Consider the following 24,397-nt stretch of genomic DNA (forward strand, 5'->3'; position numbering starts at 1 on the left):
CTGCTTTCGTACTCTTGATCATTTGCATTGTTCATATTTTTTGTCCAGCTTGTACAATATGTGATTCCTGTTATTGCTGGAAGCTCTAGGGGGGCTGATATTCTCCCCCCACACCGTCAGTCGGTTTGGGGGTTCTTGGATATTCAGCGTGGATATTTTGCAGGGTTTTTTGCTGACCATATAAGTCTTCTTACTATATTCTGCTATTAGTCAGTGGGCCTCTCTTTGCTAAATCTAGTTCATTCTTACGTTTGTCTTTTCTTCTTACCTCACAGTTATTATTTGTTGGGGGCTTGTATTACTTTGGGGTCTTTTCTCTGGAGGCAAGAGAGGTCTTATTTTCCCTGATAGGGGTAGTTAGTTCTCCGGCTGGCGCGAGACGTCTAGGATCAACGTAGGCACGTTCCCCGGCTGCTGTTAGTGTTTGCGCTAGGATCAGGTATATGGTCAGCCTAGTTACCACTTCCCTATGAGCTGGTATTTATGTTTTGCAGACTTTGCTGTAATCTTTGAGGTCCCCTGCCATTGGGATCATAACAGGTTGGGATTAGGGTTAAGGTTAGGGTTGGGATTAGGGTTAGGGGTGTATTGGGATTAGGGTTAGGTTTGAGGTTAGGGTTGAGATTAGGGTTAGGGGTGTGTTGGATTTAGGGTTTTGATTAGGGTTATGGTTAGAGTTGAGATTAGGGCTGTTTTGGGGTTAGGGTTGTGATTATCGTTAGGGTTGTGATTAGGATTATGGATCGGGTTGAGATTAGGGTTAGGGGTGTGTTGGAGTTAGGGTTGGAGTTAGAATTGGGGGGTTTCCACTGTTTAGGTACATCAGGGGGTCTCCAAACACGACAGACAATTTTGCGCTAAAAAAGTTAAATGGTGCTCCCTCCCTTCTGAGCTCTGCCGTGCGCCCAAACAGTGGTTTACCCCCACATATGGGGTATCAACGTACTCAGGAGAAATTGCACAACAACTTTTGTGGTCTAATTTCTCCTGTAGCTTATTTATCCACATGTGAAAAACTTGGATGAAAGTCGGATGACAAAAACTGACTAACCAAACACTAATGAAAATCAGACTGATTTTTGTATAGTGAAAAATCTCTGATTTCTGGATGAGGCCTTGGTGAGACAGGTGCGGACCCATCACTGCCATCATCTGTACTCCAGAGGTTTATGTTCTCATATCAAGGCAGCTGACGGCAGGCAATATATTATTATTAGGATAAGGCCACGTTCACACGGTTAGTATGTGACATCAGTACCTGTAAGCCAAAACCAGGAGTGGAAGAATCAAAACTATAATAGAATACTGTAACCTCCTGCTCTGTGGCCTCCCCTCTAACACTCTCGCACCCCTCCAATCTATTCTAAACTCAGCTGCTCGACTAATCCACCTGTCCCCCCGCTATTACCCGACCTCTCCCCTCTGTCAATCCCTTCACTGGCTCCAAATTACCCAGAGACTCCAGTACAAAAGCGTAACCTTGACATACAAAGCCATCCACAACCTGTCTCCTCCATACATCTGTGACCTCGTCTCCCGATACTTTCCTGCACGCAACCTACGATCCTCACAAGATCTCCTTCTCTACTCCCCTCTTATCTCCTCTTCCCACAATCGCATACAAGATTTCTCTCGCGTATCACCCCTACTCTGGAACTCTCTACCGCAACACATCAGACTCTCACCTACCATTGAAATCTTCAAAAAGAACCTGAAGACCCACCTCTTCCGACAAGCCTACAACCTGTAGTAACCACCGATCGACCAAACCACTCCATGACCAGCTTTATCCTCACCTACTGTATCCTCACCCATCCCTTGTAGATTGTGAGTCCTCGCGGGCAGGGTCCTCTCTCCTCCTGTACCAGTCGTGACTTGTATTGTTCAAGATTGTTGTACCTGTTATTATTATGTATACCCCTCCTAACATGTAAAGCGCCATGGAATAAATGGCGCTATAATAATAAATAATAATAAACACATCACCACTTCTGTATTTATCACGCACTCCTGGTTTTTGGTTTAACCCCTTAACGACCGCCGATACGCCTTTTAACGGCGGCCGCTAAGGGTACTTAAACCACAGCGCCGTTAATTAACGGCGCTGTGGAAAAAGTGAATAGCGCCCCCCAGAGTCGGATTTTCTCTGGGGTCTCGGTTGCCGAGGGTAGCCGAGACCCCAGAGAACATGATTCGGGGGGTTTTTACCGACCCCCGAGTTGCGATCGCCGGTAATTAACCGTTTACCGGCAGTCGCAACAAAAAAAAAAAAACGCGATTTGCCATTTAATTTCTCTGTCCTCCGATGTGATCGCACATCGGAGGACAGAGAAATAGTGTCCCCGATGGCCCCCAATAGCCCCCCAATACTCACCTATCTCCCCCGGTGCTCCTCGTGGCTCCCGATGGGAGCCGCCATCTTTTTTCCAGGCATGCACATGGCACTGCGCATGCGCCCGGCACCCGGAAGATCTTTGGGGTCTCGGCTGCCGGGGGTAGCCGAGACCCCAAAGAACATGATCGGGGTCGGTTTTTACCGACCCCTGTTTTGCGATCGCCGGTAATTAACTGTTTACCAGCGACCGCAAAAAAAAAAAAAAGCGATCTGTAATTCTCTGTCCTCTGATGTGATCGCACATCAGAGGACAGAGAAATAGGGGGATTCGGGGACACTATCATACTCACCCGGTGTCCCCGGGTCCTCCTGTGTCTCCTCTTGCCGGCTGGCTTCTTCCTCTGCAAAGAAAATGGCGGGCGCATGCGCAGTGCGCCCGCCATCTGCTGCCATCTGCCGGCCGGCAGGAGAGACGAGTTGGGGCTAAAATTAGGGTTAGGGCTAGGGTTAGGGCTAGGGTTAGGGCTAGGGTTAGGGCTAGGGTTAGGGTTAGGGTTAGGGCTAGGGTTAGGGCTAGGGTTAGGGCTAGGGTTGGGGCTAAATTTAGGGGTTAGGGCTAGGGTTAGGCTACTTTCACACTAGCGTTTTTTGGCTTCCGTCGCAATGCGTCGTTGGAGAAAAAACGCATCCTGCAAAAGTGCTTGCAGGATGCGTTTTTTTCTCCATTGACTTGCATTAGCGACACATTGCGACGGATTGCCACACGTCGCATCCGTCGTGCGACGGACGCGTCGTGCTTTGGCGGACCGTCGGCACAAAAAAACGCTACATGTAACTTTTTTTGTGCGACGTGTCCGCCATTTCCGACTGCGCATGCGCGGCCGGAACTCCGCCCAAGCCTCCCCGCACCTCACAATGGGGCAGCGGATGCGTTGAAAAAACAGCATCCTCTGCACCCGTTGTGCGGCGCTTACAACGCTAGCGTCGGTACGTCGGCCCGACACACTGCGATGGGCCGAGTACGACACTAGTGTGAAAGTAGCCTTAGGCTTCTTTCACACTTGCGTCGGTACGGGGCGGTCGCAATGCGTCAGCCCGACGTACCGACGCACGTTGTGAAAATTGTGCACAACGTGGGCAGAGGATGCAGTTTTTCAACGCATCCGCTGCCCAGTATATGTCTTGGGGAGGAGGGGGCAGTGTTACGGCCACGCATGCGTGGAAATGGCGGACGCGACGTACAAAAAAAGGTTACATTGAACTTTTTTTGTGACGACGGTCCGCCAAAACACAACGGATCCAGTGCACGATGGACGCGACGTGTGGCCATCCGTCGGTAATACAAGTCTATGGGCAAAAAAGGCATCCTGTGGGCACATTTGCAGGATCCGTTTTTTGTCCAAAACGATGGATTGTGACGGATGCCACATGACGCAAGTGTGAAAGTAGCCTTAGGGTTAGGGTTGGGGCTAAAGTTAGGACTAGGGTTAGGGTTAAATTTAGGGTTAGGATTGGGGCTAAAGTTAGGGTTAGGGCTAGGGTTGGGGCTAAAATTAGGGTTAGGGTTCGGGCTAAAATTAGGGATAGAGTTGGGATTAGGGTTAGGGTTTGGATTAGGGTTGGGATTAGGGTTAGGGTTGGGATTAGGGTTAAGGTTAGGGTTGGGATTAGGGTTACGTTTGGGATTAGGGTTGGGATTAGGGTTAGGGTTGGGATTAGGGTTAAGGTTAGGGTTGGGATTAGGGTTAGGGGTGTATTGGGATTAGGGTTAGGTTTGAGGTTAGGGTTGAGATTAGGGTTAGGGGTGTGTTGGATTTAGGGTTTTGATTAGGGTTATGGTTAGAGTTGAGATTAGGGCTGTTTTGGGGTTAGGGTTGTGATTATCGTTAGGGTTGTGATTAGGATTATGGATCGGGTTGAGATTAGGGTTAGGGGTGTGTTGGAGTTAGGGTTGGAGTTAGAATTGGGGGGTTTCCACTGTTTAGGTACATCAGGGGGTCTCCAAACACGACAGACAATTTTGCGCTAAAAAAGTCAAATGGTGCTCCCTCCCTTCTGAGCTCTGCCGTGCGCCCAAACAGTGGTTTACCCCCACATATGGGGCATCAGCGTACTCGGGATAAATTGGACAACAACTTTTGGGGTCCAATTTCTCCTGTTACCCTTGTGAAAATAAAAACTTGGGGGCTAAAAATCTTTTTTGTGGGAAAAAAAATATTTTTTTATTTTCACTACTCTGCATTATGAACTTCGGTGAAGCACTTGAGCATTCAAAGTTCTCACCACATATCTAGATAAGTTCCTTAGGGGGTCTAGTTTCCAAAATTTGGTCACCTCTGGGGGGTTTCTACTGTTTAGATACATCAGGGGCTCTGCAAACGCAACATAACACCCACAGACAATTCTATCAAAGTCTGAATTCCAAAATGGCACTCCTTCTCTTCCGAGCTCTGCCGTGTGCCCAAACAGTGGTTTACCCCCACATATTGGGTACCAGCATACTCAGGACAAATTGGACAACAACTTTTGGGGTCCAATTTCTCTTGTTACCCTTGTGAAAATAAAAATTTGGGGGCTAAAAAATCTTTTTTGTGGGAAAAAAATATATTTTTTATTTTCACTACTCTGCATTATAAACTTCTGTGAAGCACTTTGGCATTCAAAGTTCTCCCCACAAATCTAGTTAAGTTCCTTGGGGGGTCTATTTTCCAAAATGGGGTCACTTGTTGGGGGTTTTTACTGTTTAGGTACATTAGGGGTCTGCAAACGCAACATAACGCCAGCAGACAATTCTATCAAAGTCTGCATTCCAAAACGGCGCTCCTTCCCTTCCGAGCTCAGCCATGCGCCCAAACAGTGGTTTACCCCCACATATGGGGTACCAGCATACTCAGGACAAATTGGACAACAACTTTTGGGGTCCAATTTCTCTTGTTACCCTTGTGAAAATAAAAACTTGGGGGCTAAAAAATCTTTTTTGTTAAAAAAAAAATATTTTTTATTTTCACGACTGCATTATAAACTTCTGTGATGCACTTGGGCATTCAAAGTTCTCACTACACATCTAGATAAGTTCCATGGGGGTCTAGTTTCCAAAATGGGGTCACTTTTGGGGGGTTTCTACTGTATAGGCACATCAGAGGCTCTCCAAACGCGACATGGCGTCCGATCTCAATTCCAGTCAATTTTGCATTGAAAAGTCAAATGGCGCTCCTTTGCTTCCGAGCTCAGCCATGCGCCCAAACAGTGGTTTACCCCCACATATGGGGTGTCGGCGTACTCAGGACAAATTGTACAACAACTTCTGGGGTCCATCTTCTCCTGTTACCCTTGGTAAAATAAAAATTTGGAGGCAAAAAGATCATTTTTGTAGAACAAATGCGATTTTTTTATTTTCACAGCTCTACGTTATAAACTTCTGTGAAGCACCTGGGGGTTTAAAGTGCTCACCACACATCTAGATAAGTTCCTTAAGGGGTCTAGTTTCCAAAATGGTATCACTTGTGGGAGGTTTCCACTGTTTAGGCACATCAGGGGCTCTCCAAACGCGACATGGCATCCGATCTCAATTCCAGCCAATTCTGCATTGAAAAAGTCAAACGGTGCTCCTTCTCTTCCAAGCTCTGCGGTGCGCCCAAACAGTGGTTTACCCCCACATATGGGGTATCGACGTACTCAGGAGAAATTGCACAACAACTTTTGTGGTCTAATTTCTCCTGTTACCCTTGTGAAAATAAGAATTTGTGGGCGAAAAAATCATTTTTGTGAAAACAAATGCGATTTTTTATTTTCACGGCTCTACGTTATAAACTTCTGTGAAGCACTTGGGGGTTCAAAGTGCTCACCACACATCTAGATAAGTTCCTTAAGGAGTCTAGTTTTCAAAATGGTGTCACTTGTGGGGGGTTTCCACTGTTTAGGCACATTAGGGGCTCTCCAAACGCGACATGGCGTCCGATCTCAATTCCAGCCAATTCTGCATTGAAACAGTCAAACGGCGCTCCTTCACTTCCAAGCTCTGCGGTGCGCCCAAACAGTGGTTTACCTCCACATATGGGGTATCGGCGTACTCAGGAGAAATTGCACAACACAATTTGTGGTTAAATTTCTGTTTTTACACTTGTGAAAATTAAAAAAAATGGTTCTGAAGTAAAATGTTTGCAAAAAAAGTTAAATGTTCATTTTTTTCTTCCACATTGTTTCAGTTACTGTGAAGAAAGTAAAGGGTTAATAAACTTCTTGAATGTGGTTTTGAGCAGCTTGAGGGGTGCAGTTTTTAGAATGGTGTCACACTTGGTTATTTTCTATCATATAGACCCCTCAAAATGACTTCAAAGGTGATGTGGTCCTTAAAAAAAACATGGTGTTGTAAAAATGAGAAATTGCTGGTCAACTTTTAACCCTTATAACTCCCTAACAACAAAAAAATTTTGTTTCCAAAATTGTGCTGATGTAAAGTGGACATGTGGGAAATGTTATTTATTAACTATTTTTCGTGACATACCTCTCTGATTTAAGGGCATAAAAATACAAAGTTTGAAAATTGCAAAATTTTAAAAATTTTGGCCATATTTCCGTTTTTTTCATAAATAATTGCAAGTAATATCGAAGAAATGTTACCACTAACTTGAAGTACAATATGTCACGAAAAAACAATCTCAGAATCAGCGGGATCCGATAAAGCGTTCCAGAGTTATAACCTCATAAAGTGACAGTGGTCAGAATTTTAAAAATTGGCTCGGTCATTAAGTACCAAATTGGCTCTGTCACTAAGGGGTTAAAAAACTGACCAAATACTGTAAGTGTGAACGTGGCCTCAATGGGGGCTTCATGGCATCATTTATGGAGTATCAGTAGGGCTGGTGGGACCTGACCCATCCCAAGATTGGAAGTGCTGGCTGGTACAGTGCGGGCACCATGTAGGGCTCCGTTCACATCAGCGGGGATATACTGATGGTCTGATACATCCTAGGAAGAAACAAATGTCAGAAGTGCTCCACAGCGTCAATCATGAGACTGACAGCACAGGCGGATTATAGTGGGGTCCCTTTTGGGAGGAGCGGCGACTGAGAAGCCAATTACATGCAATTTTTCTCACGGGAATGAAGACAGATCCCATAAAAAAGTGATTTGCAAAGTTTATAACTCTTGATGCTGGACATAATGATTAAATAATGAGATTGTAAATAATGAGCGAGTGTGAGCGAGCTGAGTGTGACCTGAGCGTAAGTGTGAACGGCGGTAAGTGTGTGACTTGTGATTCAGTGACTTTGGAATCAGGGAGTTTCCAAGGGAGGAATTGATTCTGTTTTTTTTGTTTTTTTTTTTGTTTAATTAATACTTTGTATTTATTTTTAATTAACGTTTCTGTGTGGTGCAATCCCCATTAGGAAATGTGCTCCACAATTGTTAATGCCATCCAGTGTACATCTTGCCACATGTATGCAGTCCTTGACCAGCCGGTCGAGGGTGCATACTGCTGTGCGAGATGTGAGCACATTGTGCATTTGGAAACCCAGATACTGGATCTAAATGTGCAGCTGGCAACACTGAGATCCATAGACAATATGGAGAGGAGTCTTCTGCTCACAGAGCAGACGCTCAATGGGATAGATGAGGAGGGGGATGGTAGGATGGAGCTGCAGGACAGTGTGGCAGTTAGCTGGGTGACAGATAGAAGGCGGGGTAGAGGGAAGAGTGCCAGGGAGGCTAGTCCTGATCTGGCACACCCCAATAAGTTTGCTAAGTTGGCAGATGAGGGGTGTGCCAGTGCAGGATTAGCACTGCTGCAGCCAGGCATGTCCTCTGAAAGCCGGAGGAGTCACTGCTCCAGTAAGGAGGGAAATAGGAGAGCAGGGCAGGCCAGACAGGTGCTGGTAGTGGGGGACTCAATTATTAGGGGAACAGATAGGGCAATCTGTCACAAAGACAGGGATCGTCGGACGGTGTGCTGCCTACCTGGCGCTCGAGTCCGACACATCGCTGATCGGGTGGACAGATTACTGGGAGGGGCTGGTGAGGACCCAGCGGTCATGGTGCACATTGGCACAAATGACAAAGTTAGAGGTAGGTGGAAGGTCCTTAAAGATGATTTCAGGGAATTAGGCTGCAAGCTGAAAGCAAGGACCTCCAACGTGGTATTTTCTGAAATACTGCCTGTACCACGTGCCACGCCAGAGAGGCAACGGGAGATTAGGGAGGTTAATAAGTGGCTCAAGAATTGGTGTAGGAAGGAGGGGTTTGGGTTCCTGCAGAACTGGGCCGACTTCTCAGTTGGCTACAGGCTCTACGCTAGGGACGGGCTGCACCTCAATGGGGAAGGGGCAGCTGTGCTGGGGGAGAAAATGGTTAGAAGGTTGGAGGAGTGTTTAAACTAGGGATTGGGGGGGAGGGTATTCATTTTATAGGAGGGGAAGATAGTGCAGATAGAGACCTGGGCACAAATAAGGAAGTTGGGGGTGGCGGTGGCATGGGGGGTGGGGTTAGAACAGTTAGTAATTTAAGAAAGAATAGAGGTACAGAGAGGAACATCAAGTGCATGTATACTAATGCCAGAAGCCTCGCCAACAAAATGGATGAATTAGAACTAATGTTGTTGGAGCATAATTATGACATGGTGGGGATATCTGAGACGTGGCTGGATGAGAGCCATGACTGGGCTGTTAACTTGCAGGGCTATAGCCTGTTCAGAAATGACCGTACAGATAAGCGAGGGGGAGGGGTGTGTCTATATGTAAAATCTTCCTTAAAACCCATCCTGCGTGATAATATAGGTGAATTTAATGAAAATGTAGAGTCCCTGTGGGTGGAGATAAGGGGAGGGGGAAAAAATAATAAATTACTGATAGGGATTTGTTATAAATCTCCAAAAATAATGGAAGCAATGGAGAATAGCCTCGTAAAGCAAATAGATGAAGCTGCGACTCAAGGAGAAGTCATTATTATGGGGGACTTCAACTACCCTGAAATAGATTGGGGAACAGAAACCTGCAGTTCCAGCAAAGGTAATCGGTTTTTGACAACTATGAGAGACAATTACCTTTCACAACTGGTTCAGGACCCAACAAGGAGGGGGGCACTGCTAGACCTAATATTAACCAACAGGCCAGACCGCATATCAAATATAAGGGTTGGGGGTCACTTGGGGAATAGTGATCACAAAATAATAAGTTTTCATGTAACCTTTAATAAGATGGGTAGTAGGGGGGTGACAAGGACACTAAACTTCAGGAGGGCAAATTTCCAACGGATGAGAGAGGATCTTGGTGCAATTAACTGGGATGATATCCTGAGACACAAAAATACACAAAGAAAATGGGAGACATTTATTAGCATCCTGGATAGGACCTGTGCACAGTATATACCGTATGGGAATAAACATACTAGAAATAGGAGGAAACCAATATGGCTAAATAGAGCTGTAAGGGGCGCAATAAGGGACAAAAAGAAAGCATTTAGAGAATTAAAGGAAGTAGGTAGTGAGGAGGCATTAAATAAATACAGAAAATTAAATAAATTCTGTAAAAAGCAAATCAAGGCAGCAAAGATTGAGACAGAGAGACTCATTGCCAGAGAGAGTAAAAATAATCCCAAAATATTCTTTAACTATATAAATAGTAAGAAACTAAAAAATGACAGTGTTGGCCCCCTTAAAAATAGTCTGTGTGAAATGGTGGATGAGGATGAGGAAAAAGCCAATATGCTAAATGACTTTTTTTCATCAGTATTTACAAAAGAAAATCCCATGGCAGACAAAATGACTAGTGATAAAAATTCCCCATTAAATGTCACCTGCTTAACCCAGCAGGAAGTACGGCGGCGTCTAAAAATCACTAAAATTGACAAATCTCCGGGCCCGGATGGGATACACCCCCGAGTACTGCAGGAACTAAGTACAGTCATTGGTAGACCATTATTTTTAATCTTTAAAGACTCCATAATAACAGGGTCTGTACCACAGGACTGGCGTATAGCAAATGTGGTGCCAATATTCAAAAAAGGGGCAAAAACTGAACTCGGTAATTATAGGCCAGTAAGCTTAACCTCTACTGTGGGTAAAATCCTGGAGGGCATTCTAAGGGATGCTATACTGGAGTATCTGAAGAGGAATAACCTCATGACCCAGTATCAGCACGGGTTTACTAGGGACCGTTCATGTCAGACTAATTTGATCAGCTTCTATGAAGAGGTAAGTTCCGGACTGGACCAAGGGAACCCAGTGGACGTAGTGTATATGGACTTTTCCAAAGCTTTTGATACGGTGCCACACAAAAGGTTGTTACATAAAATGAGAGTAATGGGGATAGGGGAAAATATGTGTAAGTGGGTTGAGAGCTGGCTCAGGGATAGGAAACAAAGGGTGGTTATTAATGGAGCACACTCGGACTGGGTTGCGGTTAGCAGTGGGGTACCACAGGGGTCAGTATTGGGCCCTCTTCTTTTTAACATATTTATTAATGACCTTGTAGGGGGCATTCAGAGTAGAATTTCAATATTTGCAGATGACACTAAACTCTGCAGGGTAATCAATACAGGGGAGGACAATTTTATATTACAGGATGATTTATGTAAACTAGAAGCTTGGGCTGATAAATGGCAAATGAGCTTTAATGGGGATAAATGTAAGGTCATGCACTTGGGTAGAAGTAATAAGATGTATAACTATGTGCTTAATTCTAAAACTCTGGGCAAAACCGTCAATGAAAAAGACCTGGGTATATGGGTGGATGACAAACTCATATTCAGTGGCCAGTGTCAGACAGCTGCTACAAAGGCAAATAAAATAATGGGATGCATTAAAAGAGGCATAGATGCTCATGAGGAGAACATAATTTTACCTCTATACAAGTCACTAGTACGACCACACTTAGAATACTGTGCACAGTTCTGGTCTCCGGTGTATAAGAAAGACATAGCTGAACTGGAGCGGGTGCAGAGAAGAGCGACCAAGGTTATTAGAGGACTGGGGGGTCTGCAATACCAAGATAGGTTATTACACTTGGGGCTATTTAGTTTGGAAAAACGAAGACTAAGGGGTAATCTTATTTTCATGTATAAATATATGAGGGGACAGTACAAAGACCTTTCTGATGATCTTTTTAATCATAGACCTGAGACACGGACAAGGGGGCATCCTCTACGTCTGGAGGAAAGAAGGTTTAAGCATAATAACAGACGCGGATTCTTTACTGTAAGAGCAGTGAGACTATGGAACAGGGCCGGACTGGGACTAAAATTCAGCCCTGGCATTTGAAGTCACACAGGCCCACTTGTCGCATGGTGACTGTATAATATCTTTGTACACTTGTAGGCTACAAGAAGTGGGGGGAGTGTAACACGACTATATAACATATAATTACAGCTGTATCCAGCATTACAGCTCAGTCCTCATAGAATGTAATACAGCACAGCCCCCATAGACTGTAATACAGCACAGCCCCCATAGACTATAATACAGCACAGCCCCCATAGAATGTAATACAGCACAGCCCCCATAGAATGTAATACAGCACAGCCCCCATAGAATGTAATACAGCAGAGCCCCCATAAAATGTAATACAGCACAGCCCCCATAGAATGTAATGCAGCCAGCCCCCATAGAATGTAATACAGCACAGCCCCCATAGAATGTAATGCAGCCAGCCCCATAGAATGTAATACAGAACAGCCCCATAGAATTTAATGCAGCACAGTCCCCATAGAATGTAATGCAGCACAGCCCCATAGAATGTAATGCAGCCAGCCCCATAGAATGTAATTCAGCCAGCCCCATAGAATTTAATGCAGCACAGCCCCATGGAATGTAATACAGCACAGCCCCATAGAATATAATGCAGCACAGCCCCATAGAATATAATGCAGCACAGCCCCATACAATATAATGCAGCACAGCCACCATACAATGTAATGCAGCCAGCCCCATAGAATATAATGCAGCACAGGCCCATAGAATGGAATGCAGCCAGCCCCATAGAATATAATGCAGCACATGCCCATGGAATGGAATGCAGCCAGCCCCATAGAATATAATGCAGCACAGGCCCATGGAATGGAATGCAGCCAGCCCCCATAGAATGTAATGCAGGCAGCCACCATACAATATAATGCAGCACAGCCCCCATAGAATGTAATGCAGCACAGCCCCATAGAATGTAATGCAGCACAGCCCCATAGAATGTAATGCAGCACAGCCCCATAGAATGTAATGCAGCACAGCCCCATAGAATATAATGCAGCACAGGCCCATAGAATGAAATGCAGCCAGCCCCATAGAATATAATGCAGCACAGGCCCATGGAATGGAATGCAGCCAGCCCCATAGAATATAATGCAGCACAGGCCCATGGAATGTAATGCAGGCAGACAGCATACAATATAATGCAGCACAGCCCCCATAGAATGTAATGCAGGCAGGCAGCCCCCATAGAATGTAATGCAGGCAGGCAGCCCCCATAGAATGTAATGCAGGCAGGCAGCCCCCATAGAAAGTAATGCAGGCAGGCAGCCCCCATAGAAAGTAATGCAGGCAGGCAGCCCCCATAGAATGTAATGCAGGCAGGCAGCCCCCATAGAATGTAATGCAGGCAGGCAGCCCCCATAGAAAGTAATGCAGGCAGGCAGCCCCCATAGAAAGTAATGCAGGCAGGCAGCCCCCATAGAATGTAATGCAGGCAGGCAGCCCCCATAGAATGTAATGCAGGCAGGCAGCCCCCATAGAATGTAATGCAGGCAGGCAGCCCCCATAGAAAGTAATGCAGGCAGGCAGCCCCCATAGAAAGTAATGCAGGCAGGCAGCCCCCATAGAAAGTAATGCAGGCAGGCAGCCCCCCCCAATAGCTCCACAATCCAGTCATCACTCATTGATAAAAAAAAACAAACACTCTACTCACCTCTCTCCTCGTGTCCCGTGCTGCTCTGGCTCTGGTCTCAGCAGTCGCAGTCTGCCCGCCCGGTCACACAGCAGGTGCGCGATGATATGACGTCATCGCGCATCCGCAGTGTCAGCGGCAGGCAGAGCGGGGAATGATGGGAGAGGGGGCGTCAGCAGACGCTCTCTCCTCCATCATTGCATTCAACTGTACCGGCGTCTATGACGCCGGTATAGTTGAATGCGGGGCCGGGAGTGTGCCGCGACAGCGGGGGGAGTGTGCCGACAGCGGCACATTCGAGCGGCCCACTACTGCCACCGGCCCTTCTGGCATTTGCCAGAACTGCCCTATGGCCAGTCCGGCCCTGCTATGGAACTCTCTGCCGTATGATGTTGTAATGAGTGATTCATTAATTAAATTTAAGAGGGGACTGGATGCCTTTCTGGAAAAGTATAATGTTACAGGGTATATACACTAGATTCCTTGATATGGCGTTGATCCAGGGAACTAGTCTGATTGCCGTATGTGGAGTCGGGAAGGAATTTTTTTCCCCATGGTGGAGCTTACTCTTTGCCACATGGGTTTTTTTTGCCTTCCTCTGGATCAACATGTTAGGGCATGTTAGGTTAGGCTATGGGTTGAACTAGATGGACTTAAGTCTTCCTTCAACCTTAATAACTATGTAACTATGTAACTATTTCAGTTCCGCTCTAACGCTGCTCATGGTGAAGTGTAAATGGTCCTTAATATTAATGATTCATTTTTTAGTGTGAAAAATTATTATAAAAAAATACATAAGGCTACGGCTGATAGTCTGGCCTATCGGTGCACGGGCCACAAGGCAGGTTCCCTGGACCGTCCGCCCCCCGCGCCGGTCACATCCTCTGAAGGCTCCTCATTCTCCCACCACGTTACATTCACTACAGACCCGACCATTTATACATCGAGGGGGGCTTTTATTTCACGGAAAGACTGACGTGACTAAAGACGAATCTAATCTGTTCCCGTCACTCTCCACAATTAACTCACAGTGTACCTCACGGAATATTAAAAACGCCAAACAATTGCTACTGTCCCTTCTCCCTCCCCGCGGCCACTAGAATGGTTCGGTCCGGAGCGGTGACGTCACCTTTCAGCTGTTCTGAGGAGAAAGGCTTGTGTGGAGTTTGAATGTGGCCACAGTCAGTGGACATGGCTGCTGTGAGGGCTGCGCGGGGAGCAGGCGGCCGTGCTGGCGGGATACCGAGCTGGTGAGCGGCTCTACTCAGCGCTGCGGCCATTGCCAAGAATGAGGAACCTGGAACACTGAAAACTTCTAAGAAGCCGCCGGCAGCAGCAGCAGCAACAGCAGCAGCATCTCCGCTCTCTCCAGGACCGCTGGCTGCGGATGGAGGAAGTGACAACTTTGTGCCTGCAGTGATCTGGTAAAGGAATCTCCGGCGTCTGCACTGGGCTCTCGGGATCACCGCTCACCTCCACAGGGTCCCGCTCCCTCTGCTCCAGGGGCAGAACTGGAGGAGGTTTATTCACAGTAGTTGTACTTAGCAACCAATTAGATTCCAGCTTTCAAATTGACAAGGCATTTGTATACATAAGAGCTGCAACCTGATTGGTTGCTGCAACTTCTCCACTTTTCCTTTGCAGTTTTCTTCCATCCTCCTGTTCTGTTTCTGGGCTGTTCCTGTGTGAGGTCCAGGGCCTGAAGAGTTAATGTTACTTACCTGCTGGGGTGGTTGTACATGGCAGCTCCTGATGTATGCACTTCTGCATGGGCGGAGTAGTGCTGTGCCGCTGTGTTCCTCCTATGCAGAACCCGCTGGGCACCGCTGTCAGTGTGCTGTTAGCGTCTGTCCTGTCATCGATCCGACATCTGTCATTTTGGGGTTTTTACAGCTTTGGAACAGGAAAAACGGAAACGCAGATGTGAATGAGGCCTGGAATGTGTGCTGTACATTATTAATGGGGTCTCTGTAGCGTCCTACATGGAGTATCGGTAGGATTGGGGACACATGATCCGTCCAGTGCGCACACCATGTAGGGCTCCGTTCACATGTCCGCGCTGATATTCTGATGGGCTCTTACATTTTAGGCCAGGGGTGGGGAACCTCAGGCCCCAGGGCCATTTACGGCCCTCGATGACCTTTTATCAGGCCCCGATCAGATTCTCAGGGACCGCATTCTTGGGCAGGGAGCTGTATTTTGATTACAACCAGCTCATTAATTTCTTCTTGCTCTGTTAGCGCACACACACACAGAGTGTTCACTACTGAGCAATGAAGGGCATGCAATGAAAGATTACGTCCTGACACCAGTACCAGAGTCATGATGCACTGTGTGGGCGGAGTTTGTACGGCCCCCGAAGGATGGTACAAATATCCAAATGGCCCTTCGCAGAAAAAAGATTCCCCACCCCTGCTTTAGGAGAAGGGAAACTTAAAGGGGATCTGTCACCAGTTTTTTTGCATCCCAACAAGCGCCACCACCTTTTTCTGCTTTTACGCATTTCACAATTGATTATATTGCCTCCTGACTCCCCCTGTACACCTCAAAATTCCCAGGAACAGACGGTGCAGGGAGGACGCCCATTGGATGGGAGCTGCCTCATTGAAATACAGGGCGGCACGAAATCAAATGGTATTTTTGAGATGTACAGGGGGAGTCAGGAGGCACTGTAATGTCATAACTGATGAAGCAGCTGGATCACTTACGTTTTTCTCTCCTTCAAACGGAATATGAGTGGATGTGTGAACAGAGCCGAAGCATGCAAAAATTGGGATACACAATTTTTTTTTTTTGGGGGTGGGGTTGATTGGTGAGAGGAATGTGTCAGGACGGATTACAACAGCCAACTGCACAATTCTATATAGTCAGAGATGGAAATCCGGAGAATACTGTGCTGGTGAATCATTGATTGAATTTAATATGTGCTGTATGGTGGCCTTAAAGGGGTATTCCTATCCCAATATGTAGAAGGTGTGCTAGTAGTAATAATAATAGCAAATACTTCCAATTAAAAATGTAGTATAGTTCTTTAGCTATGTCCCCTCCCCCTTGTAGGGCATTTCAGTAGTTTAGGTATCCATGGTTACAACCATTCATACAGTGACAGATGGCTCTTAGTGGTCGTAGTCCTGGATACCTAAGCTACTGAAATGCCCTACATGGAGTAAGGGACGTAGCTAATAAGAACAACTATACTGCATTTCTAATTGGAGGTATTGGCTAATATTGCTATTATTACTAATGCACATTAGGATAGGATTATAGAATTTTGGAAATGGGAATACCCCTTTAATTGGGTTAAAGGGATTGTCCACCACTAGACAACCCCTTTTATTAGTGGGTGAAGCGAGGTGATAAAAAAAAAAAAAGTTGTTGCTTATCCCCAGGACACTGTTTCTTCTGCTTGGCTTGGACAAACTGTGAATGCTCATGAGACGCCCCTGCGGAGTGTGGGTAGGAGAGAGCTTGCATATGGTGGCACATCCCTGTCTATTATAGATATACATTTTGTTTTTGTGTCAGTGGCTTTTGCAGTGCTTGGCAGAATCGCATTGTCTGTGTAGTTATATCTAGAAATGCGGCGATGTCGTCTTCTTCTTGGCCGCCTGCTCTTTGCATATTTGCAAATGTTGATGCTCTTTCTGAATATGCTTTGCATTGACTGGAGCAGCAGCTTCGGAGTCCTACCATTTGCCTGTGATAGTGGAAGACGTGTTTATTTGGCAGAGAAGCCATTCCTCTCCTCTGCTGAACTCTAGATACTCTACAGTACGTGAAACTCTATACTCCCTGTCTTATGCTGCTATACACAGATCCCCGGGGCCTCCAGGCTCCAGACATTTTACCAAGAAGATGTCTCACTAACAGCCCGAAACACCGTGTCTGCGAATTGAGATACTGATTTGGCTTTAATCCTATTGCACGTCTCGTTAAGGGGTTGATTGTGACTTGTAGGATTGCTACTTCCAACAAGTGGCGCTATAGAGTTTAAGTCCTCTTTTTCTCAGAAGAGGCAATTTGCATAATCACTTTTTTAAGAGACTCTACAGAATGACCGTTCAAACCAAGTGCAGGCGCTCGGTGCATCATGGCGGGGCCAAGCATTTATATACACCTTCCCACCTGCTTGTTTTGCCTCCATCTCCACCTTTTCATAGGGCCAGCGAAGGGCGGATATGCAGGGAAAAGGTGTATATAAATGATTGGCCCCGCCATGAAGCACCGAGCTGCCTGTGCTGACAGTCCCTTTAACCCTATCAAAGGGGGAAACTCCCAAAAGTCTTCAACTTATGGCTCTCTGGCTCTGCGATACTGGAGACTAGGAAAATCTAGCCTTTCCAAGAGTTGGAATGACGGCATTGAAGTGGTTCAGGCTCAGAACAAAAGCCTACAGTCACGATTCGGCAATGTGCAGGTGGTCACATAACCACATGTATTTGATTTGCAGACTTGCTGTCACGTGCTGACTAGTCTCATCTAGCTTGACTTAATTCTCTTCTATTGAGGGAAGCAAAATGCGTCTACTCATCATGTGACCACAAATCAGATGTGGTCACGTGACAGCCCACTTGCATTGGGAATACAGTGGAATTGTCACATTATGCGCACCCCACACTGTCATGTTTCGGCAATCAGTGACTGCAGACTTTTTTGCTCAGAGGCTGGACATCCCCTTTAAGGCTGTGCTCACATCTTTAGACCCCTAGGTCATGCAAATTTATATATATATATACTCCAAATGTGTCTATGGGGATCAATCCTGGCAGATTGCAAAAAATCCTCTGTTGGACTCTTCCACTGAAGTCGGTGGATGACGTATGCCTTTACGGTGCCATACTTTGGACCAATTTGTCGGCACATAATTTGGGCAATACCTGTGATAGAAGGATCTCCTGAGGTGTGAGCAGATAAGATCACTTTATTTTCTGTTTGTCAGAATTGTTATCAAGCATTTTACTGGTATATAACTTCACTGGGAGATACTTCTGGGTGCCGATTGGAGCTCTGGCTTTACTTAGAACCGGTGCACATCCTTAATTATGGCTCTTAGCCAAGATTATGGAAAAAAATAGTATAACATGAACTCGATGTGAAAGAACAGTTAAAGTGGGTTGTCCGGTATATGTCAGCTCCACCACTGACTGGTGGTCCCCACTGGTCTCTGCTTCCGTACAGCACAAGACCATGGCGGCCAGGGACTGTCTGCAGCAGTGACGTGGATGTGAACGAGGTTATCGCTGCAGGGAGGTAAGCCCAGACTGTGGCGGACCACTGCAGTGTTGGTGCTGTCTACATTTTATGGATTTGCTGTACATTTTTCTGATTGGCTATCACACTGGCGGGGTTTACAGGTTATGAATTTGCAGTGACCTAATTTTTTTTTTTTTTGCGTATTGACATCACGCTAGCATAAACTTTACTCTTATAAGGATTGCTTGTAATCATACAGTGTTTCTATTTATGGCAATACCTCGGTTGCATTCAAACAGTGCTCTTACATGGGTGTAATATATGGGTGGTGTTTTTGTGGCTACATACAGTTGTATTGTATTGACACCCCTGCAATTCTGTCAGAGAATACTCAGTTTCTTCCTGAAAATGATTGCAAACACAAATTCTTTGTTATTATCTTCATTTAATTTGTCTTAAATGAAAAAACACAAAAAGAATTGTCCTAAAGCCAAATTGGATATAATCCCACACCAAACATAAAAAAGGGGGTGGACAAAAGTATTGGCACTGTTCGAAAAATCATGTGATGCTTCTCTAATTTGTGTAATTAACAGCACCTGTAACTTACCTGTGCCACCTAACAGGTGTTGGCAATAACTAAATCACACTTGCAGCCAGTGACATGGATTAAAGTTGACTCAACCTCTGTCCTGTGTCCTTGTGTGTACCACATTGAGCATGGAGAAAAGAAAGAAGACCAAAGAACTGTCTGAGGACTTGAGAAACCAAATTGTGAGGAAGCATGAGCAATCTCAAGGCTACAAGTCCATCTCCAAAGACCTGAATGTTCCTGTGTCTACCGTGCGCAGTGTCATCAAGACGTTTAAAGCCCATGGCACCGTGGCTAACCTACCTAGATGTGGACGGAAAAGAAAAATTGACAAGAGATTTCAACGCAAGATTGTGCGGATGTTGGATAAAGAACCTCGACTAACATCCAAACAAGTTCAAGCTGCCCTCAGTCCGAGGGTACAACAGTGTCAACCCGTACTATCCGTCAGCGTCTAAATGAAAAGGGACTGTATGGTAGGAGACCCACTTCTTACCCCGAGACACAAAAAAGCCAGGCTGGAGTTTGCCAAGACTTACCTGAAAAAGCCTAAAACGTTTTGGAAGAATGTTGTCTGGTCAGATGAGACAAAAGTAGAGCTTTTTGGGAAAAGGCATCAACATAGAGTGTACAGGAGAAAAAAAGAGGCATTCAAAGAAAAGAACACGGTCCCTACAGTCAAACATGGCAGAGGTTCCCTGATGTTTTGGGGTTGCTTTGCTGCCTCTAGCACTGGACTGCATGACCGTGTGCATGGCATTATGACGTCTGAAGACTACCAACAAATTTTGCAGCATAATGTAGGGCCCAGTGTGAGAAAGCTGGGTCTCCCTCAGAAGTCATGGGTCTTCCAGCAGGACAATGACCCAAAACACACTTCAAAAAGCACTAGAAAATGGTTTGGGAGAAAGCACTGGAGACTTCTAAGGGTATATGTCCACGTTCAGGCTTGCTTCAGGCTTTGGTCAGGATTTTATGCAAGTAAAATCCTGACCAAAACTGCACCTGAGGTCACTGGCAGGTCACCTGCGGTGTGCCTGCGTGTTTTGCTCATTGTAGCAACATGCTGCGTTTTGAAAAAACGCACCGCATGTGCGTTTTCGCGGCAAAAACGCATGCGTTTTTTAACGCATAGTGGAGTCGGGATTTCATGAAATCCCCTCCACTATGCTGTAACATCTGGACGCTGCGTTTTTGACGCTGCGGAAAAACGCAGCGTCAAAAACGCAGCGTTTCCTGAACGTGGACACATACCCTAAGGGTATGTGTCCACGTTCAGGATTGCATCAGGATTTGGTCAGGATTTTTCATCAGTATTTGTAAGCCAAAACCAGGAGTGGAACAATTAGAGGAAAAGTATAATAGAAATATATGCACCACTTCTTCATTTATCACCCACTCCTGGTTTTGGCTTACAAATACTGATGTAAAATCCTGTCCAAATCCTGATGCAATCCTGAACGTGGACACATACCCTAAGGTGGCCAGCAATGAGCCCAGACCTGAATCCCATAGAACACCTGTGGAGAAATCTAAAAATGGCAGTTTGGAGAAGGCACCCTTCAAATATCAGGGACCTGGAGCAGTTTGCCAAAGAAGAATGGTCTAAAATTCCAGCAGAGCATTGTAAGAAACTCATTGATGGTTACCGGAAGTTATTTTGGCTAAAGGTTGTGCAACCAAGTATTAGGCTGAGGGTGCCAATACTTTTGTCTGGCCCATTTTTGGAGTTTTGTGTGAAATGATCAATGTTTTGCTTCATTCTCTTTTGTGTTTTTTCATTTAAGACAAATTAAATGAAGATAATACCAAAGAATTTGTGTTTGCAATCATTTTCAGGAAGAAACTGAGTATTATCTGACAGAACTGCAGGGGTGTCAATACTTTTGGCCACAACTGTATTTGTCAGGAGCGCTCCAGTTAGCTGGGTTCCCGAGGCAGCTTATACAGTAAGCGCTATAGCTTGCCGAATAAGGAGGGAGCCGAAGATATTCGCTGTTTACTAAGGGGGCATTGCTCATAGGATAATGCAAAGCAACATAAAGACGCCCCCAGAGGATATTGTGAGCCACACACCCCTTGGTAAAGACTGTACATTTAGCATGCAATAAAAAGGTCCAGATCTCTGGAATCGTATGGCGTCTTTATAAAAAAAATAAAAAAAAAAAGCGTAATACTCAGACGAGCCGGGTGGACTAAAATAAGAGCAAAAACTGGGGACATATTAAAAAGAATGAAGAAAATGAATGTATAAAGAGAGTGAACAGAGCTTATTGGTCCAAAAATATGGAGAGGTTTAATAGATTTCTTGGGCATTTTAGACATGGAAGATATGCAGGTAAGGGAATGAACACTTATCCCATATAAACCGGTGTATATTACCGTATATTTCCTGTGTTTGTTAGGTGGGGTGTGAGCATGGAATACAGGGGAATTATTATTATTAATATTATTATTATTATTATTATTATTATTGCTGCGCCATTTATTCCATGGCGCTTTACATGTGAGGAGGGGTGTACATAATAAAAACAGGTACAATAATCTTGAACAATACAAGTATAACTGGTACAGGAGGAGTGAGGACCCTGCCCGCGAGGGCTCACAATCTACAAGGGATGGGTGAGGATACAGTAGGTGAGGATAGAGCTGGTCATGCAGCGGTTTGGTCGATCAGTGATCACTGCAGGTTGTAGGCTTGCCGGAAGAGGTGGGTCTTCAGGTTCTTTTTGAAGGTTTCTATGGTAGGCGAGAGTCTGATGTGTTGTGGTAGAGGGTTCCAGAGTAGGGGGGAGCACGGGAGAAATCTTGTATGCGATTGTGGGAAGAGGAGAGGGGAGTAGAGAAGGAGATCTTGTGAGGATCGGAGGTTGCGTGCAGGAAAGTACCGGGAGACGAGGTCACAGATGTATGGACGAGACAGGTTGTGGATGGATTTGTACGTCATAGTTAGGCTTTTGTACTGGAGTCTCTGGGTAATGGGGAGCCAGTGAAGGGATTGACAGAGAGGAGAGGCCGGGGAATAGTGGAGGGGCAGGTGGATTAGTCGGGCAGCAGAGTTTAGAATAGATTGGAGGGGTGCGAGAGTGTTGGAGGGGAGGCCACAGAGCAGGAGGTTACAGTAGTTGAGGCGGGAGATGATGAGGGCATGGACTATATCCCATATAGTTATATTGTGTGTTCATTCCCCACCTAACAAACACAAGGAATGTAATATACACATACCGTATTTATATTGGATGAGTTCATTCCTCTATTATCTACATGTCTAATGCCTAAGAAACCTATTATACCTCTCCATATTGGAGTAACCAGGTATAATGTTAATTTTTATTTTCTTCATTATTTATGTCCCCAGAAGCTGTCTGCTTTTGACCTTGTAACTGGTTCTCACGCAGTCCAGGGGGTCTTGTCTGTACATGTCTTCACAAGTGGGCCTCCCTATGGACAAGTGCAGATAGTGCGTGGCAATACTGTAGAGTACTGAAAAGTGTAGAAATTGATCAGGTCATTGAGGCACGTGCTTCCTGATCTGCAGCGTGTGGGACTGTTTCTTGAAGCTGCTTTGTTTACTTGAGTATCTAGACCGTCTCTTGTGAACAGTGAGGTGTAATTCTTGCTTTTGACTTTGTCTATACAGTAAATAAATAAAATGTACTCTGTTTAAATAAATATCCTTATTCAAAAATATTTTTCCAGTTCCCCCTCTGCTGAAACCGCAGCAGTATGGTTCATTGGATAAGTAATACCTTTTTCCCATTCACTTAAGGTACCGTCACATTAAGCGACGCTGCAGCGATAGCGACAACGATGCCGATCGCTGCAGCGTCGCTGTTTGATCGCTGGAGAGCTGTCACACAGACCGCTCTCCAGCGACCAACGATGCCGAGGTCCCTGGGTAACCAGGGTAAACATCGGGTTGCTAAGCGCAGGGCTGCGCTTAGTAACCCGATGTTTACCCTGGTTACCAGCGTAAAAGTAAAAAAAACAAACAGTACATGCTCACCTGCGCGTCCCCCAGCCTCTGCATCCTGACACTGACTGAGCTCCGGCCCTAACAGCAGAGCGGCTTTCACTTTAGGGCCGGCGCTCAGTCAGTATCAGGAAGCAGACGCTGGGGGAGGTATGACGCTGGGTGAGTATGTACTGTTTGTTTTTTTTACTTTTACGCTGGTAACCAGGGTAAACATCGGGTTACTAAGCGCGGCCCTGCGCTTGGTAACCCGATGTTTACCCTGGTTACCAGTGTAAAACATCGCTGGTATCGTTGCTTTTGGTGTCAAACACAACGATACACGGCGATCGGACGACCAAATAAAGTTCTGGACTTTATTCAGCGACATCACAGCAGGATCCTGATCGCTGCTGCGTGTCAAATTAAACGATATCGCTAGCGAGGATGCTGCAACGTCACGGATCGCTAGCGATATCGTTTAGTGTGACGGTACCTTTACTGTACTAATAATCCTTAGGTCTTCCTTGGCTTGCAGTGATTCAGTCGGAGCCTTCATAAAGGAAAAAGCTGTCATTGGTTTTGTAATTACACGGGGGGGGGGGGGGGACATGGCTTGTTACAGGACCGTTCGAGAAGCAGCCATACTCAAATAGCCGCGATGCAGATGAAGACCATGGCGGCATGCAGCTGCTTCAGTTTAAAAACAAAAAAACAAAAAAAAAAACTATTTATTGTAATTATTTTATGATTTGGAAAAAAACAAAACAGCTGATGCAGCCGAATTTATTGACCGAGTGGTTATGTGGGTAAAACTGCCGTTTTCTAGTTTCAGTGTCATCACACCGAGCCTGAAAAGGATTTTCCACTAATGGGCAATCCTGTTTGTTTGTTTGCATGCATATGCTGCATTCAAATACATGCATGCATGCATGCATGCATGCATACATACATACATACATACATACATACATACATACATACATACATACATACATACATACATACATACATACATACATACATACATACATACATACATACATACCGTAGAAAAAAAAAAAAGCACTTGCCTCCTGGGCCGGTGCCACTGTTCTGCGTTAAGCCCCGTGATGTCATGACTAGCGATGAGCACAAGTGCTTGTTACTAGCGTCTGCCTATGGTGCCCGGGTATGCGCAGTGTCGAGTGACATGTTCGAGTTCCTGCGCCCACATGTTTCACGACTGTTACAGAACATGTGGGGGTTGCCTGACAAACGCGAGCAATCCCTGCATGTTTTGTGGCTGTCTAATAGCTGCGAAACATGCGGCCACGGTGACTTGAACATCTCGCTCGAACCCGCAATACTTGGTGCATACCTGAGCACCCTAGGCAAATTCGAGTAACAAGCACTTCCACTAATCACTAGTCATGATGTTTTTGTCATTTAAGCACTGTAGTCCATACAGATGCATT

At 45.6% G+C, this 24,397-nt stretch overlaps 1 protein-coding gene across 4 annotated transcripts in view; it reads left to right on the top strand.

The window, feature by feature from the left end:
• Window positions 1-24,397, top strand: part of LOC143816784 (transmembrane protein 198) — a 120,222-nt gene that overhangs the window by 41,099 nt on the left and 54,726 nt on the right. The window contains exons 1-2 of one of the 4 annotated variants that reach the window (XM_077297596.1): window positions 14,212-14,627; window positions 16,593-16,659. The exons of 1 other annotated variant lie outside the window; for it this stretch is intronic. The gene's annotated coding sequence lies outside the window, so the exon portion shown is untranslated. Of the gene's footprint in view, window positions 1-14,211; window positions 14,628-16,592; window positions 16,660-24,397 lie in introns of those variants that run through there. 2 more of the 4 variants (XM_077297597.1, XM_077297595.1) reach the window with 2 other exon arrangements.

The sequence above is a fragment of the Ranitomeya variabilis genome, chromosome 3 (assembly GCF_051348905.1).
Source record: "Ranitomeya variabilis isolate aRanVar5 chromosome 3, aRanVar5.hap1, whole genome shotgun sequence".
NCBI lineage: Eukaryota > Metazoa > Chordata > Amphibia > Anura > Dendrobatidae > Ranitomeya > Ranitomeya variabilis.